The sequence below is a fragment of the Mustela nivalis genome (genome assembly GCF_964662115.1).
Source record: "Mustela nivalis genome assembly, chromosome: 10".
Lineage (NCBI taxonomy): Eukaryota > Metazoa > Chordata > Mammalia > Carnivora > Mustelidae > Mustela > Mustela nivalis.
Window position 1 is genome coordinate 34,870,857 of NC_139029.1, and position 15,588 is coordinate 34,886,444.

Here is a 15,588-nt window from a genome sequence, read left to right on the forward strand (position 1 = left end):
CAGAGCTTCCTATATCTTCCTGGGACACCCAGCACCCTGCATGGTGGGCAAGGGGCATCAGATTGGCCATTAATGTTTGTGGGGGTAGCTCATGTTTCCTAAAACTTCCACGGATATCTTGTTTGTGATTTACAGAAAATCTGTGAAATGTGGCAGGGAATATCACTTCATTTTATAGCCAAGGAAACGGACTCAAGAGAGGTGAAGAGATGCATCTAGCTTCCCAGTCCTGGGAAGTGGCTGACCGTCTATGCATCGCACCGTAACTGCTACCTCTGGAGGGACCCACACTCAGGCTAGTGTCCCCCCACTGGGGATGCTCCTTGCAGGGGGATTCCTACTCGGGATGGGGGACAGGAAGTTCTGTATTGTCTTAGCATCCTGCCATTTTCTCCGCAGTGGAGTCTGCCCCGTTTGGCCAGCAGAGGGAAGCACAGAAATACTGAATTTTCTAAAACGCAGGCCTGGTCTGTGTTCACACTCCCTTTATGGAATCAGAATCTCTGCTGAGTTCTAGGCAAATAGTAAGGACTGCTACTTATGGAATAGCTACTATGTGCCATAATATTAGTAATATTAATATTATTTCTAATGCTAATAACAACTATGTGTGGAAGGGATGACCGGTTCCATTTTCCAGATGGGGAAACTGGCTCAGAGATTTAGTCACTTGCTTGAGGCCATGGAATTGGTAAGTGGCATATTTGGGATGTGAATCAGGTCTGCTGTCTCCAAAGGATTGGTGCATCTCCATCTGCAGGCTCAGGACAAATATCTGCTGAAGGAACTTGCTGAATGAAGTCAAGGAAGGATCCTCCCCGCTTCCCGCCATCCTACTGTTCCAAGTCAACACCACACAGGGCTGAGTGCATATCCCCAGCTCAAGGAAGAAGTCATCCTGCTCCCTGACTCCCCTTCTGGGTTCTGTCACTGCCTAGTGTCTCCCATGATGCCTTCCTCTCTCTTTTCTTTCTGAAGCTGGCCCCAATCCTTCTAAAATGGACAAACCTTCAACTTTTTATCTGTGCTGGAAAAGCTGGGTTCTTTCCTACTGTGCATTTCCTTCCCGTGAATCTCCTTTACTACCCACACAGAGCATGTCACTTCTGGTCACCAAATGTGTGGAGGTTTCTCTCCACCCCCAAGCAATTCTCTGGACACGAGTGGGGTGCCCTACAATATCAGTCAATTCTAACACGATCTGCCTGGAAATAGCCCACAGGTTAAGGGCTCAGTCTTACAAGTACCCCTTGTCTCCAGACACCAGTCACAAGTCCAGCTTGTCATCTGTGCTCCTGACCAATTGGCTGTATGTAGATTGATAATTCTAGTGATCCTCTCCTTGAGTTCGATTAGTTTGCTGGAGTGGCTCCCAAACTCAGGAAAACAGCTGAATTATGTTTATAGGTTTATTATAAAAGAATATGGTAAAGGATACAGACAAACGTCTAGGTGAGGAGGTCCATAGGGCGAGGTCTGAGAGGGTTCTGAGCTTAAGAGTTTTTGTCTTCCTGCTGTGGTTGTGTTCACCCAACTCTGAACCCTGCACTATTGGGATTTTAGGGAAGAGTCATCTCCTAGACATCATGGATCATTAACTCCTTATGTAGCCCTTTATGCTTCTCAAGAGAATAGGAGGCAGGGCTGAAAATTCTGAGCTTCTAGTTAGGCTTTGTTTTTCTGGTGATTAACTCCCATCCAGGAGCCACCCAGGATCCACCCACAGTCATCTTGTTAGAGCAAAAAACACTTCTATCACCCAGGAAATTATAAGGGTTCCAGGAGCCCTGTGTCAGAAACTGGGGTCAAAGAGCAAATATTAGAACAAAAGATGTTCCTATCACTTAGATTTTACAGAAGTGTTAAGGAGCTCTGTGCCAGGAACCAAGGGCAGAATCATATATATATTTCTTATTATAAATCACAATATCACATCTTCTTTCTATCCAAAGATGGGATCGGAACCAGGTACTTGGGGCTAGAATCTGGGACATGGACAAGGCTGGATCTTGACTCCTGGCATCTGGCCTCTGCCATTGTCAGTTGTCCTGGTCTTGCTGCAGTTAGTCCTGCTTTCAGGTGCCCCTCAATAGCCCTGTCCACCATCTCTTGTCAGTCCTCTCCACTGATCTCCCACCCTCCAGGCCTTTCCACCTCCTCACATGGATCCTCACATCATAGCCAGAGTGGGCCTCGCTGGCAATGCCTCAATTCCCTTCAATCCTTCCAGTGCTCCCCATGACCTTTAGGGTAAAGCTCCAATTCCTCCATCTTCTACAAAGCTGGGCATGATGTGGGCCTGAGTTGCCCTTCTATGCTCTTCTTTCAGTCTGCCCCAGTCTCAACCTAGTGCCCCAGCTTTATCCAACAACTGGACAGGGGTCCCCCACCTCTGTGGTCTTGGTCATCCCCATTACTTCTTCTGCTAGGGCATGCTTTTTTATCTCTCCAGACTCTGTTCTAGTGACCACTCCCTGGGAAGGCTTCCATGACCTCTCCTTTCACCCCAGCTAGAACAGATTCCTCCTCCCCTTTTGTGGTTCCAGCACCAAAAATACTTGACTGCTTAATTTGTTCTGTGTCTTTCTCTCCCCACTCATCCCAGGACCCATGTCTGCGATAGCTTTGTCCCCAGCCTTCCTTCAGCCCTGCATCTGGCACACAGTAGTACCTTGGCGGGTGTCTGTTATATGCACTTGACCTCAGATGTTTTCGCTGCTCAGGCCCATGGCTTTAGGTTCCCACTGCTCCAATCTCCTCTGAGGTTTTGGGAAAACTGTACCAAGTGATATAAAGAAAGAGCTAACTCCAGTGTCCCTGCTGGTAAGGCTCCCCATTCCTTCAGGCACCCCTACCATGATTAGGGCACACCCCCTACCATACCCTGCTATGGCCAGAGAGAGAACCTAGCTTTGAGTTCTGCCTTGGTCTAAGCTTTGAGGCACATTCCCTTCTCTCTTCTCTCCAGCTACATCCCCTCTAGAAGTTTGCCCACAGTCTTTATAAAGTCTCTGTGCAGATCCTGGCCTCCACATTACTCATTTCCTGTCGTTGTTTATCAGGAGAGAAGGCAAAGGAGAAGATGAGGCTGGAGACTGGAGAGGGCGAAGGTGGAGAGGTGGAGTAATATGTGTATGTTCTAGGGCTTCCGTCTTCTGGGTGAAGGGGCATGCACTGATGAAGTGAAAGTAATTCCTCCTCTTCCGCACTTGCTGCAGGGAAGGAGATGAGCAATTTACTGTGGGAGCCTCAGCATCTCCCCAAGGGGGGGTCCTCAGAGGCAAAAGAAGCAGGCAAGTCCTAGGCTTTTGTTTTCTTCTTCTTTTTATTTCTTTTTTTGTTTTCTTTTGGCAGAACCTGATTCACATTTTCTGCCATTGTCCTGTCCTCTCCCACTCACAGACATGTTTGCAATACATATGGTCTGATTCTTTTATGATTAGACACTAATCATGTTGTGGAGGGAACAAATTTTCCATCTAGCCCTACTGATTTTAGCTGCTTGGTTTAACTGGGGAGTTTGGATCACTGGAGGAACCACCCCGGGTGTGTCCCAAAGAGACCCAGTCAGTCCCAAAGTCAATTCCAGATGCTCATTCCCATGTCTGAGAAATGTTGTACCCTCGCTGGTAGCAATGCTCCTTCAAACATCATATATTTTACATATTTATCAGATTTTAAGCAAGCCAGTGCCCACCATGGACACTGAAACCCTGAGCAGTTCCAGGTGCCCTGGGTTACTCATTCACCCACGCAGTCCAACTTTCAGGGGTGGTGCAGGGAATGTGCTGTCTGTTGAGGGTGTCAGTCAGGCAAACTGGTGTCCCTGAGCTGGGTTCCTCAAAGTCCTCTAGCCCCTCAAGTCATCCTGCTCTTTGCTACTCAAATAGAATCTGCTGAGACCCATTTCCACCATGGTGGGGAAACTAGCTTGACCTTCACAATTACTATTTCAGGGATTCTTAGGGACTTGTGTTTCTCTTGGTGACCTTTTGGTCTCTGTGGTGGTTTTCAGCATGGCGCCCAATCTTTGGTTCTCTTCTTATTAAGAGTTTGAGTCTAATGCCCTCCCCTCAAAAGATGGGATGACCTCAGTGATCTGCTTTAAAAGAACAGAATGAGGCGGAAGTGATGCTGCCCCATCCTGGAGTCCAGATCATAGAGCTTCTGACAAGTCCTCTCTTCAGCCACTAGCTTTCGGAAATCAGCTGCCATGTTCTGAGGGAGCCCAGGCCACACAGATAGGCCACGTGTATGTTCTGGCCAATAGCCTCAGCTGATATCCCAGGGGACGTGTGAGTGGCATGCAAGGGAGGGAGCCTTTGAGAAGACCCCAGCCCCAACCCCAGGCTGGCCTCACCCACTCTATGTCCGTGCAGTGCATGGTTCCACACACACCGTTGTCCCTCCCCCTTCATCCTCACAAAGCATCCTTAATGCAAGGCTACTGTCTGCAGGGGCTCGGAGAGGGGAGCTGTGGAAAAGACCAGAACAAACAGGAACTTAACTGAGAGTTAGACTGACCCCAGTGCAAGTTCGCAGGCACCTAGCACCAAAGGGGATTTCTGCTGGTCCTGTCCACCTTTGGGCCAAAGCTCTGTGCTGTCATCTCGGCCTCTCTTTCTCCCCCCACCCTCAGCCCTCCTGTCCCTCTTTAGCTGCAGCAATTCTTGTTTTCATATGCAGAGCCACCCAATGGCTATTCTTAGTCCCTACACGCCACAGTAGGGCTGCAAGACATGAAATGTTATTTCTCAGCATTTAAACTCCTCTTCATCTGACGTCCTCCCTCCAGGCAGCAGAGGCGTGTTGAGCTGCTTCAGTGTGTGTCGAGTTCTAGGAATCACCACAGTAATGGGGCGTTTGGGGTTTGGGGTGCCTGATCGTGGGGGCACACCCTGAGCTGTACGTGCTTCTGTCTCACCTTCATTGTCAGCTCTAGAGGGTGGCTTCCAGGTCTCCCCTCATTTCCTACTGCAAGCTTCTCTAGGTCCACCCCTCTTCCAGTCGTCCCTGCGCCCCACCTGGGTGCACAGAATACACTCAGTTTGCTCCCAGGCAGTGGGGCTAAGAGCCATGAGCCCAGAAGCCCCCTGCTACCCCCTTCTATGCCACTTTTCCAAAGCCATGCTCAGCGTTGCTGCTTTCCTGGGTTTGTCCCAGGTGGGGCGGGTGTCCTTTATTTACTCTCCTGATTTCCCACATCAACAACACAAGGAACTTTCTTGGGGACTTATCAGAGTCTCATCTCTTCTTCACCCAGCATTTTCTACCCCCACCCCACAGCTGCCCACCTTCGTTTCTGGTCTTACCTGCAAGGCAGGGGCTGCGGTTGATCACATATTTCTCCAGATCTACTATTTACGTGATAGACCTGATGCTCCAAAATCTTCCAGGCCTTAGGCTTTGGAAGTTCAAAACCTAGATTTTTGCAATTCAAGTCTCAGTGTTTGAATCCCCAAATCAAGAACTTAGCTCTGATTGTAAAGATCCCAGGCCTCACTGGCTGGGTGGGGACTGGAAAGGGAGGGGAGACTGGCCCACAGAGACAGCAGAGCACTGGGAAGGAAACTTCGCACAGAGCAACTTAAACCCTGTCCATTCAGCTCACATCTAACATATGGCTGGGACATTTCATCAAAAGTGATCTCTTCAGGTCCTTTCTCCAACCAGAACATTTTCCCCCTGAGAACAGCTCTACATTTTTCCTTAGCCAGTTGGCCCAGATTGCAGATGACTTTTAAAGATAACACTTTCCCCCTTCCTGTTATATAATTATAAAACTGTGTAAATAGAGCTATGGTGGTCAGCACTGGGGACCTTGTGGCAGACAGCAAGGAGAGTCAGGTTGCAAGGGTAGGCTATGGAAGGCTTCCTGGAGGAAGTGACATTTGCACTGGTGAGAGCATTCCAGGCAGAGGCAACAGCATGAGCAGAGCTGCAGAGTTCGTCCTAGGCGTGAGGCGGAGGATGTAAGGAGGGGACGCCAAGGTGGCCTGCAGGAATCTGCTTGTGCCAGTCCTGGGGGAGAGAGGATTTGGCTTCCATTCAGAGAGTGAGAGGTATGATCTCATGGGTAGCTTCTAGACTGAGCAGTGATGTGATTGAAACAGTTTTCTCTTGCTCATTCCACTCTCCCTACCTCAAGTGCCCAACGCCATTCTCTTCTTAGCATGGGAAGGATTTCTGGCCTCCTTCAACCCTGTATGCGATCTCCTCCATGCTGACTCCACACCTCCACTCAGCCACCCTGAACTTGTGATATTCTCACTTTTCTACTGCCTTTATTCTTGCTGTGCCTGCCACCTGAAATGCCCTTCCCACACCCCTTGGTGTCTGGCTATCTCTTAAACATCCTTCAGGTCTTGGCCCTGTAGCTACTTCTCTAAATCATAGCTGGGCTCCTTCCTTCAGATGTTTCTGATCTCTGACTGCTCTATTGTCCCCAAGGGGGCTCCAGCCTAACCTTTGGCCTGTGGGCTCAGCTCCCAGCTCAGATTTCCGGGACAGGGTGGTTGCATGGCTTCCTGGAATGGTTTCCCTTAGTAGAAGGAGCAGGTAGGTGTGGTGGGCAGACTTCCCAGTTCCAGAGTCTGTTTCTGAGCTAGTATACAATAGGATTTCTGGGCAAATAATTAGCTACAAGTGAGGGTGTGGCCACAGGGAAAGGAACCAAATCTTATTTTGGGTTCTGTGGGCCTAGCATTGGCCTCAGGGTCAGAAGATCTGTGTCCTGACCCAGCACCAGTGGTGCCTTGCCAAGTGACCAAGGTGAGTCCCTCTCCCTCTCCTGAGCCTCAGTTTCCTTATCAGTCTGAAAGGGTCACAGTGGGTGATCTGTTTCTGGAGTTTTCTCAAGAAATATTCCTGAGCACTGGGCTTGGTCTTCTGTCCTCATTCCTGCCCTCATGGAGCCCACAGGTCATGATATCAGAGTCATGGCAAAGTGGAAGGGATGGACTTTGTGGTCAGAGTGACCTGGGTGAACCCTGGCTGAGTCATTGTGGGCAATGTCTCCATCTCTCTCTCTCTCTCTTTTTAAAATGTTATTATATAATGTATTGTTTTTTCAGGGGTACAGGTTTGTGATTCATCAGTCTTACACAATTCACAATGCTCACCATAGCACATACCTTCCACAATGTCCATAACCCAGCCATCCCATCCCTGTGACCCCCCTTCCCATCCAGCAACCCTCAGTTTGTTTCCTGAGACCAGGAATGTCTTAAGGTTTGTCTCCCTCTCTGGTTTCATTTGTTGCATTTCTCCCTTTCTCTATGATCCTCTGTCTTGTTTCTCCAATTCCTCATCTCAGTGAGATCATATGATAATTGTCCCCCTCTGATTGATTTAGTTCGCTTAGCATAATACCCTCTAGTTCCATCAATGTTGTTGCAATGGCAAGATTTCGTGTTTTGCTTTTTGATGGCTGCATAGTATTAATTCATATATATATATATATATATATATATATATATATATATACATACATATACACACACACACACACACACACACACACACCACTCTTCTTTGTCCATTCATCTGTTGATGGACATCTGGGCTCTTTCCATAGTTTGGCTATTGTGGACATTGCTACTATAAACATTTGGGTGCATGTGCCCCTTTGGATCACTAAATTTGTATTTTTGGGGTAAATACCCAGTAGCGCAATTGCTGGTTCATAGGGTAGCTCTATTTTTAACTTTTTGAGGAACCTCCACACTGTTTTCCAGAGTGGCTGCACCAGCTTGCATTCCCACCAAAAGTGTAGGAGGGTTCCTCTTTCTCCAAATCTTTGTCAACACCCGTTGTTTCCTGACCAGTTAATTTTAGACATTCTAACTGGTATGAGGTGGTATCTCACTGTGGTTTTGATTTGTATTTCCCTGATGCTGAGTGGTGTTGAGCACTTTTTCATGTGTCTGTTGGCCATCTGGATGTCTTCTTTGCAGAAATGACTGTTCTTGTCTTCTGACCATTTCTTGATTGGATTATTTGTTCTTTGGATGTTGAGTTTGATAAGTTCTTTATAGATTTGGCTACTAGCCCTTTATCTGATAAGATATTTGCAAGTATCCTCTCCCATTCTGTCTGTTGTCTTTTGGTTTTGTTGACTGTTTCCTTTGCTGTGCAAAAGCTTTTGATCTTGGGGCACCTAGGTGGCTCAGTGGGTTAAAGCCTCTGCCTTCGGCTCGGGTCCTGATCCCAGGGTCCTGGGATCGAGCCCCACATCGAGCAGAGAGCCTTCTTCCTCCTATCTCTCTGCCTCTCTGCCTACTTGTGATCTCTGTCAAATAAATAAATAAAATATTTTTTAAAAAAGCGCTTTTGGTCTTGATGAAGTCCCCGTAATTCATTTTTGTCCTTGCTTCCCTTGCCTTTGGTGGTGTGTTTAGGAGAAAGTTGCTGCAGCTGAGGTGGAAGAGGTTGCTGCGTGGGTTCTCCTCAAGGATTTTGATGGATTCCTGTCTCACATTTAGGGCTTTCATCCATTTTGAGTCTATTTTTTGTCTCCATCTCTCTTAGCCTCAGTTCTACCTTAGGCAAAATGAGGATGGACAGTGCGTTAAATGAACCCTCCGTAAATGAAAACCCTCGTTAGATGAATAATAAAATCAACATATCTTAAAGAACTGGGTGCTCCAGGTGTTGTTGCAGGGGTTGCAATCTCGGGAGAGGCCTGCAGGGGGCGCTCAGGAGAGAGGTGTTCCCTCTGCCTGGGTGATGGTGGATCTGGTAGATCTGGGGGAAGGCCTCCCAGGCGGAGTCTTGAAAGATGAAAAGCAGCCTACGAGGACCAGCCAGTGTGGGTAGTGTGGGCTGGTCCTCAGAACCCATCAGTGCTCTCCACAGGGCTCAGCTTTCTATTCGGGGAGCTGTAGACCCCACAGACTCTGCGCCCCCCACTCCAAGCAGGTTCTGTTCTCCTTTAGCTGCCCTCAGGATGCTGGGCCCCAGCTAATGCTCTGCCCTGTGTCCTTTCTCTGTGACTGTTCCCAAGCTTCTGTGGTGGCCACCATTTCCTATTCACTTCTACTCAGGCTAGTCTCTCCTCTGCCTGAAATCTGGCTTCTGCCCTGAAAAAGATGGAGCATCCTTTTTGGTCCCCTGAGAACCCCACCTTCACCCCACCTTCTCCAATTTGGTGTGGCCAATTCTGTAGTGTAGTATCCATGTCCTCCAGCCTGCTTGGGCTGTGGGTCCATCTCTTAGCCCCCTGTGCTGCATCCCCAACCTTGTTCTCTCCCTCTCTCCCAGCATCCTCTCTTCAGCATTAAAAAAATGCTCAGGTGTCTCCACCTTCAAAGGAAAGCACGCTTAGGTGCTCTTTTGCCTCTTCCCAGCCCTGCTCAGTTGGTCTTTGACTCTCACTGTCTGTGTTCTTCACTCCGCACTCACTCCTCCATCCACTGTGTTCTGATTCTGGCAGCAGTGTTGTTCCTCAGACGTGGCTCTGGCCCAGGTCACCAAGTCACACCCCTATCCTCATTCCTACTCAACCACAGGACCTTTTTTGGAGCCCAGCCCTTTTTCTAAACCTGCTTAGCGTCCCCTCAGCAGACCCGAGGGCCAGGCAGTGTTTGCTGACCGCAGAAAAGGGTGTTATTCACAGGGTAGGACAAAGGTCCTTAGTGAGCTTGTCTGAGTTTTTGGAAGCCGCCTTAACGCTAAGTACTGCCTACCTACCTGAGTGGCCACAGGGCAGGCACAGGACCCACAGGATGGCAGAACTGCAAACTGAGCCGGGTAACTTGATTACTTGCCTGGACCTGCTTCTGCCCCTGTCAGGGGCGTTGTCCCTGCCCGAGAATGGGCCGCCAACAGGCCTGCTTTGCTGAAGTGGAGCCCTGTTCTCCCAGCATGAGAACAAGGAGTTTCTGTGACCCCTGCCCTACTTGCTCACTCCCAATGATGGGGAGCTTACACTTCAAAGCTCAAAGGTACCTGCCTAGCAGACTGGTTGTATAATGGGCCTGGAATGGTAAGAGTTCAGTTAACTATGAGCTCTAGTTCTCTTGTCCTATCTCCAGGCTGCATTGCATGTCCAAAGGCTTTCCCCCATTGAGTCTGATACCAAGCCTCTTACAGATATTTTTCAAGAATTTATTTTAAGTAATCTTTACTCCCAATGTTGGGCTCGAACTCACAACCCTGAGATCAAGAGTCTTATGCTCCACCGCCTGAGCCAGCCAGGCGCCCCAAGCCTCATATATATATATATATTTTATATATGTATATGTATTTCTTTTTAATATTTTATTTATTTATTTGACACAGAGAGAGAGCTCACAAGCAGGCAGAGAGAGAGGGGAGGAAGCAGGCTCCCTGCTGAGCAGAGAGCCCAATGTGGGGCTCCATCACAGGACTCTGGGATCATGACCTGAACTGAAGGCAGAGGCTTAGCCAACTGAACCACCCAGATGTCCCACCTCTTATATTTTTTATGAGCACCTAAAGTTAGGTCAGCCCTGTCCTGTGGCTTAGGAGAAACCCCAGAAAGGCCCACTAAATTGACTGGAGCACCTTCTTTCTTTGAATGTGCAAATTAAACCTTAGCATCTAATCTGCCCCAACCCCCTCTGTTGGAATGAGTGGTATGTTTTGGGGGAGGAGTAGGAAATACCAAGAGCATTGGTTTTCTGCATTTACATAACAAGTGTTTGCTTTTACTTAAATTGTATTTCTTTTTTTTTTTTTTAAACATTTTATTTATTTATTTGATAGATCACAAGTAGGCAGAGAGGCAGGCAGAGAGAGAGAGAGGAGAAAGCAGGCTCCCTGCCAAGCAGAAAGTCCCATGCAGGACTTGATCCCAGGACCCTGAGATCATGACCCGAGCCCAAGGCAGAGGCTTAACCCACTGAGCTACCCAGGTGCCCCTTTATTTGTATTTCTGAAGGGCACCTGGGTTCCTGGAGAGTCAGGGAGTCAAAGTCAGGAAAATGCTCTCAGTATGCATCTGCAGATTTCCCCAGGCTCCCTCTCTGAGCCAGGTGAAGCATTGCCCCTTCCCCTGCCCTCCCTCATGGGTTCTAGCATCTTCTTTCCATTTTATTTTGTGCTTTCCATTTTCTAGTTCTATAAAAGATGGTGTTCCTACCTTTTCTGTATTTGTTTCTCTTGCTTTCTTTTGGACTGATTGAAATTTTCTCTCATTCCACTTTCCACCATGTTTAGAAGCTGTTAAACTATATTCTTAAGTGGCGATCTAGAAATTTTAACATATATACTTTACATATCAGTTTAAAATTAAAGTAAAATTAATACTTTATCTCCTCCTGAATAATATAAGGACCTAGAACACTTTACTCTTATCTTTCCTTTCTCTATCTATACTATCAATTTATTTGGTAATATCCTTTTATAAATCTTTTTATCTTTTTTTAACATTCTGTGAGTCAATGTTTATTTACATTTTTAAATTTTATTTATTTATTTATTTAAAAGAATTTATTTATTTATTTGACAGAGATCACAAGTAGGCAGAGAGGCAGGCAAAGAGAGAGGAAGGGAAGCAGGCTCCCTGTGATGCAAGGCTGGATGCGGGACTTGATCCCAGGACCCTGAGATCATGACCTGAGCCGAAGGCAGAGGCTTTAACCCACTGAGCCACCCAGGTACCCCTTTATTTACGTTTTTTTTTTTAAATTTTTAATTTTTTATAAACATATATTTTTATCCCCAGGGGTACAGGTCTGTGAATCACCAGGTTTATACATTTCACAGCACTCACCAAAGCACATACCCTCCCCAATGTCCATAATCCCACCCCCTTCTCCCAAACCCCCTCCCCCCAGCAACCCTCAGTTTGTTTTGTGAGATTAAGAGTCACTTATTTACGTTTTTAAAAAAGATTTTATCTATTCATTTGCTAGAGAGAAAGAGAGAGAGAGTACAAGCAGGGGGAGCAGCAGGCAGAGGAAGAAACAGGCTTGCTGCTGATCAGGGAACCCAACACTAGACTCCATCCCAGGACCTTGGGGAATCATGACCTGAGCTTAACCGACTGAGCCACCCAGGTGTCCCAGTGTTTATTTACATTTGCCATGGGTTTGCCACTTATTCTACTCACTACTGCAACTCAGACTTCCTGTCTGGGATTGACTTTTCTTCGTTTTGAAGTATATTCTCTTTTTTATCTGAAAATGTTATTTCCTCTCCATTCTTGAAAGATAATTTCTCTGGGTATTCAAATCTAGGTTGATGGTTATTTTCTTCTAACACTTCACAGAACAGCAGAGACAGAAGGTGATTACCAATGAAGGAAGGAAATTAGACTAATGACTTTCTTCTCAGCTGCCATAATAAAGCACGAAAGATGAAGGACACTATCTTCAGACTCACTGTAACGTGTTAAGGTGTGGATTTCTTCTTCATTTGTCCCACTTGGAATTTATTAAAGATCTTGTTCCTGAGGATTGCGTCTCATTAGTTCTGAAAATTCCCACTTATTACTTACTTAATTGGTTTTTCCTCCATGCTCTTTCTTCTAATTCCAGAATTTTCCCAGCTGCCTCCAGATTCACCCATGACTTGGGGACTAGCTCTGTTCTCTTTTTCAGGTGTCAGACTCCTTCAATTATGTCTTAGAGCAAGAAGGGACCTTGTCCAACCCTCCCATTGAACACATAGGAGTAAGTCCATGGCTGCGACAGACCTGGGATTCAGCTTCCCAGCCCAACATGCTGCCCATCCCATTCCAAATCAGTGATTCCAGGGACTTGATCCTATACTCTCAGCCAAAGTCCCTCGGACCACTCCAGAGGCAGAATCCTGGCCTGTCTAACTGGGTAGTGTGAGAATGGAATATGGCCAGCTTCCAGGCCTCCTGATCCTGCCCTGCCCTGCCCACATTCTGTAGCTTGAGCTGTCTCCCTCTGCTCGCACACACCTTGGCCTAAAGACCAGCCAGGGCAGCCAGGATCACTCTGAAGCAAGCCTATCTGAGTGGGAGCAAGCTGTTCTGAAGACAAAGGCTAGAGGTTGTCTTGCCCACTCTCTGTTCATTGATTATACCCATCCAAAAACAACTGGAAAAACATCATTAGGTTTAGATTTACTAAGCACTCAATGTGGGAGCTGGGTGTTTTATACACTTTATCTCATTTAATCCTTAGTCTTATAAGATCATTACTATCTGTAACCTCTGTTGTACAGATTAGCAAACAGAGAGCTAGAGACGCTAAGAAACTTGCCCAGTACTGGATGTGTGCCTCAGCCCACCCAGAAACCCTAGATGATGGAGCTCCTGGCTGTCCCAGGCAGCTTAGGTGTCTAATGAGGAGGTGGAGGGGCCAAGCAAGGCTTAGATGATGAATGGTCTGAATGCCAGGGTAAGGATTTAGCCTTTTCCTGTCTGTCCCAGCCAGGCCCTCAAGGGCAGAAACTAAAGAAAGTTTATATCTGGGAAATATCAAGTGGGGTAGAACTGAACAGGGCACGAGGGGAGGGAAGTAAGAGCCCACATACCAGAGATCACACGCAGGGGGAAACTTGTCCTTCTACCTGGGTTCCTCCAGAGAGGAACAGAAGCCTGGTTTGCCAGAGCTCACACTGCCAACCAGTCTAGCTGTCCCTCAGGGGGAAACAATCAGGGAAAGTGCTGAGTCATCCCTGATGGGAGAGTGTTAAAAAAGGGACAGCAGTCCCCAAATGGAGTCATTCATGCTGAGCCAACATCAACAAACCGAGATTTTAATGCTTAAAATAATTCACTTTCAATTTCTCCCAGGAGTGGAACCTTAGACTAGTCACTCTGGACTCAACCTGGCCAGCACTAATGAGGTAATCTGCCTGAAAGATCCCTGCTGTCCCCTATGGGAAATAACCCACTCTTTGATCCTAACTTCCTTGTCCTGCCCCCTCCTCCTTATAAAGTCTTCCATATTGTGTAGCTCCTTGGGGCTCCTTGTCATCTTCTAGATGGTTTGCTGCCCCATTCCAGTCAGTTTTTGCTCAAATAAACTCTTAAAATTTTTCATATGCCTCAGTTTATCTCTTAGCAAAAGGGGAGAGAAAAAGAGAGAAGAAGGGGGAGACACAAGCAAATAGGTCCTTTTACAACATCAGAGTTCCCTCTGATATGCCCAGCACACGCTTTCCCCCTGTGGCTTCTAAAGCTATTGAGAAATACCCATGTCTTTTTCTCTTGGAACTAGGAAATGGATTATTCCCATGGGAGTTCCAGAGCTTCACAATTCCTCAGGACCAGGCTGTGAGAGCTAACCCTAGACTCAGGGTCTACTGTAATAATCAGTGCAATAAAATGGGATTAGCACTTACGTGTAGCATTCACACATGAACTGCATCCCTGCCTTCTGACCTCTGTCACTCCAGCACCCTCCATCCACACAGAGTCATATCACCATAAGTCTCATAGTCCTATGTCTCAGCTTGGGTTTCTCCAAAATGCAGAGCTGAGGGAAAGGCTCATTTGTGGGTAGTTGATCCCAGAACATAGGAGGGGCCTACTTGGGACGAGTCAACAGGGAGAAGGCAAAGCTAACCCAAGGTGTGTTATTCAACTGGTTACTCCTGGAGGCAACCAGCTTAGTCCTGCTAGCAGACCCTCCAAGGAACTGTGCAGAATGCACCTCAGAATTGTTTGCCCAGGGCATGGGAGACAAGAATATTTATCTCCTCACTTCTGGTTGTCATTGGTCAAAGCTTGCCTCAAGGGTGTCAACTCTAAGGCCCCCCTCTCTCCCCCGTGGTACCTGTAGCAGCAAGGAAGTCCTGGGGCAAGGACAAGAGACATGAATTGACTCGAAGTGCCAATAGACTACACCTGCATACAGTTGGCTACTGCAGGAATGATAGGAGCAAAAATGATGTAAGATGGGACAAAAATGATGCCAGAGCAGATGGACCATAGTCTGTATGCTGACAGCAGAGATCTTTGCGATGCTCTCGGGATCCTCACCACAACCCTGTTGATCCCTAGACATCGTCTGAGCCACTGACATAGTTTGGACAAACTGAGGCACTGAGAGCAGCAGGGTTTCATCTGAGGTCACCCAGTGGGCCACAAGACTTGAAACCCAAACCTGAATTTCCTGTCTCCCCCCGCACTGCCTGCCAAATGTCTTAATTTTACTGGGCTTATATAGCAGTGATCTTCTCAGGGAATGGGTCGCATGGCAGGCAGGGGAATGCCTCAGTTCTGGACCCAAGCTCCTGGGAACGCAGGGAGAAATCTGTTTCCAGCAGAACAACATTAGAATGTGAACTCCTTGTCTGTTTTGTTTATCCTCTTTTTTTCAAGCATTCAACATAATATTGGTTTATGATAGGAACTCAATACACATGTGTTAATGAATGTATGAGTGAATTTGTTGCCTGATGGGAGAAAGGTGGTGCCACTCCTGGCTCCTCTCTTCTTGGATGCAGATAAAGGCAATCTACCCTTTGAGGTGTATCTTCATGATCACTGACGTGTCTTTGTTTACTTGCTGTAACTCAGGTCTTCTGCAGGAAAGGAAAGGTTTTTAAAGGCAGAGGGAAGGCATAAAATATTGCCAGCTGGGAATGCAGTGTTCAGGCAAGGTAGCCCTCCTAAGGGGGAAAGGGTCTCTGAGGGGGTTG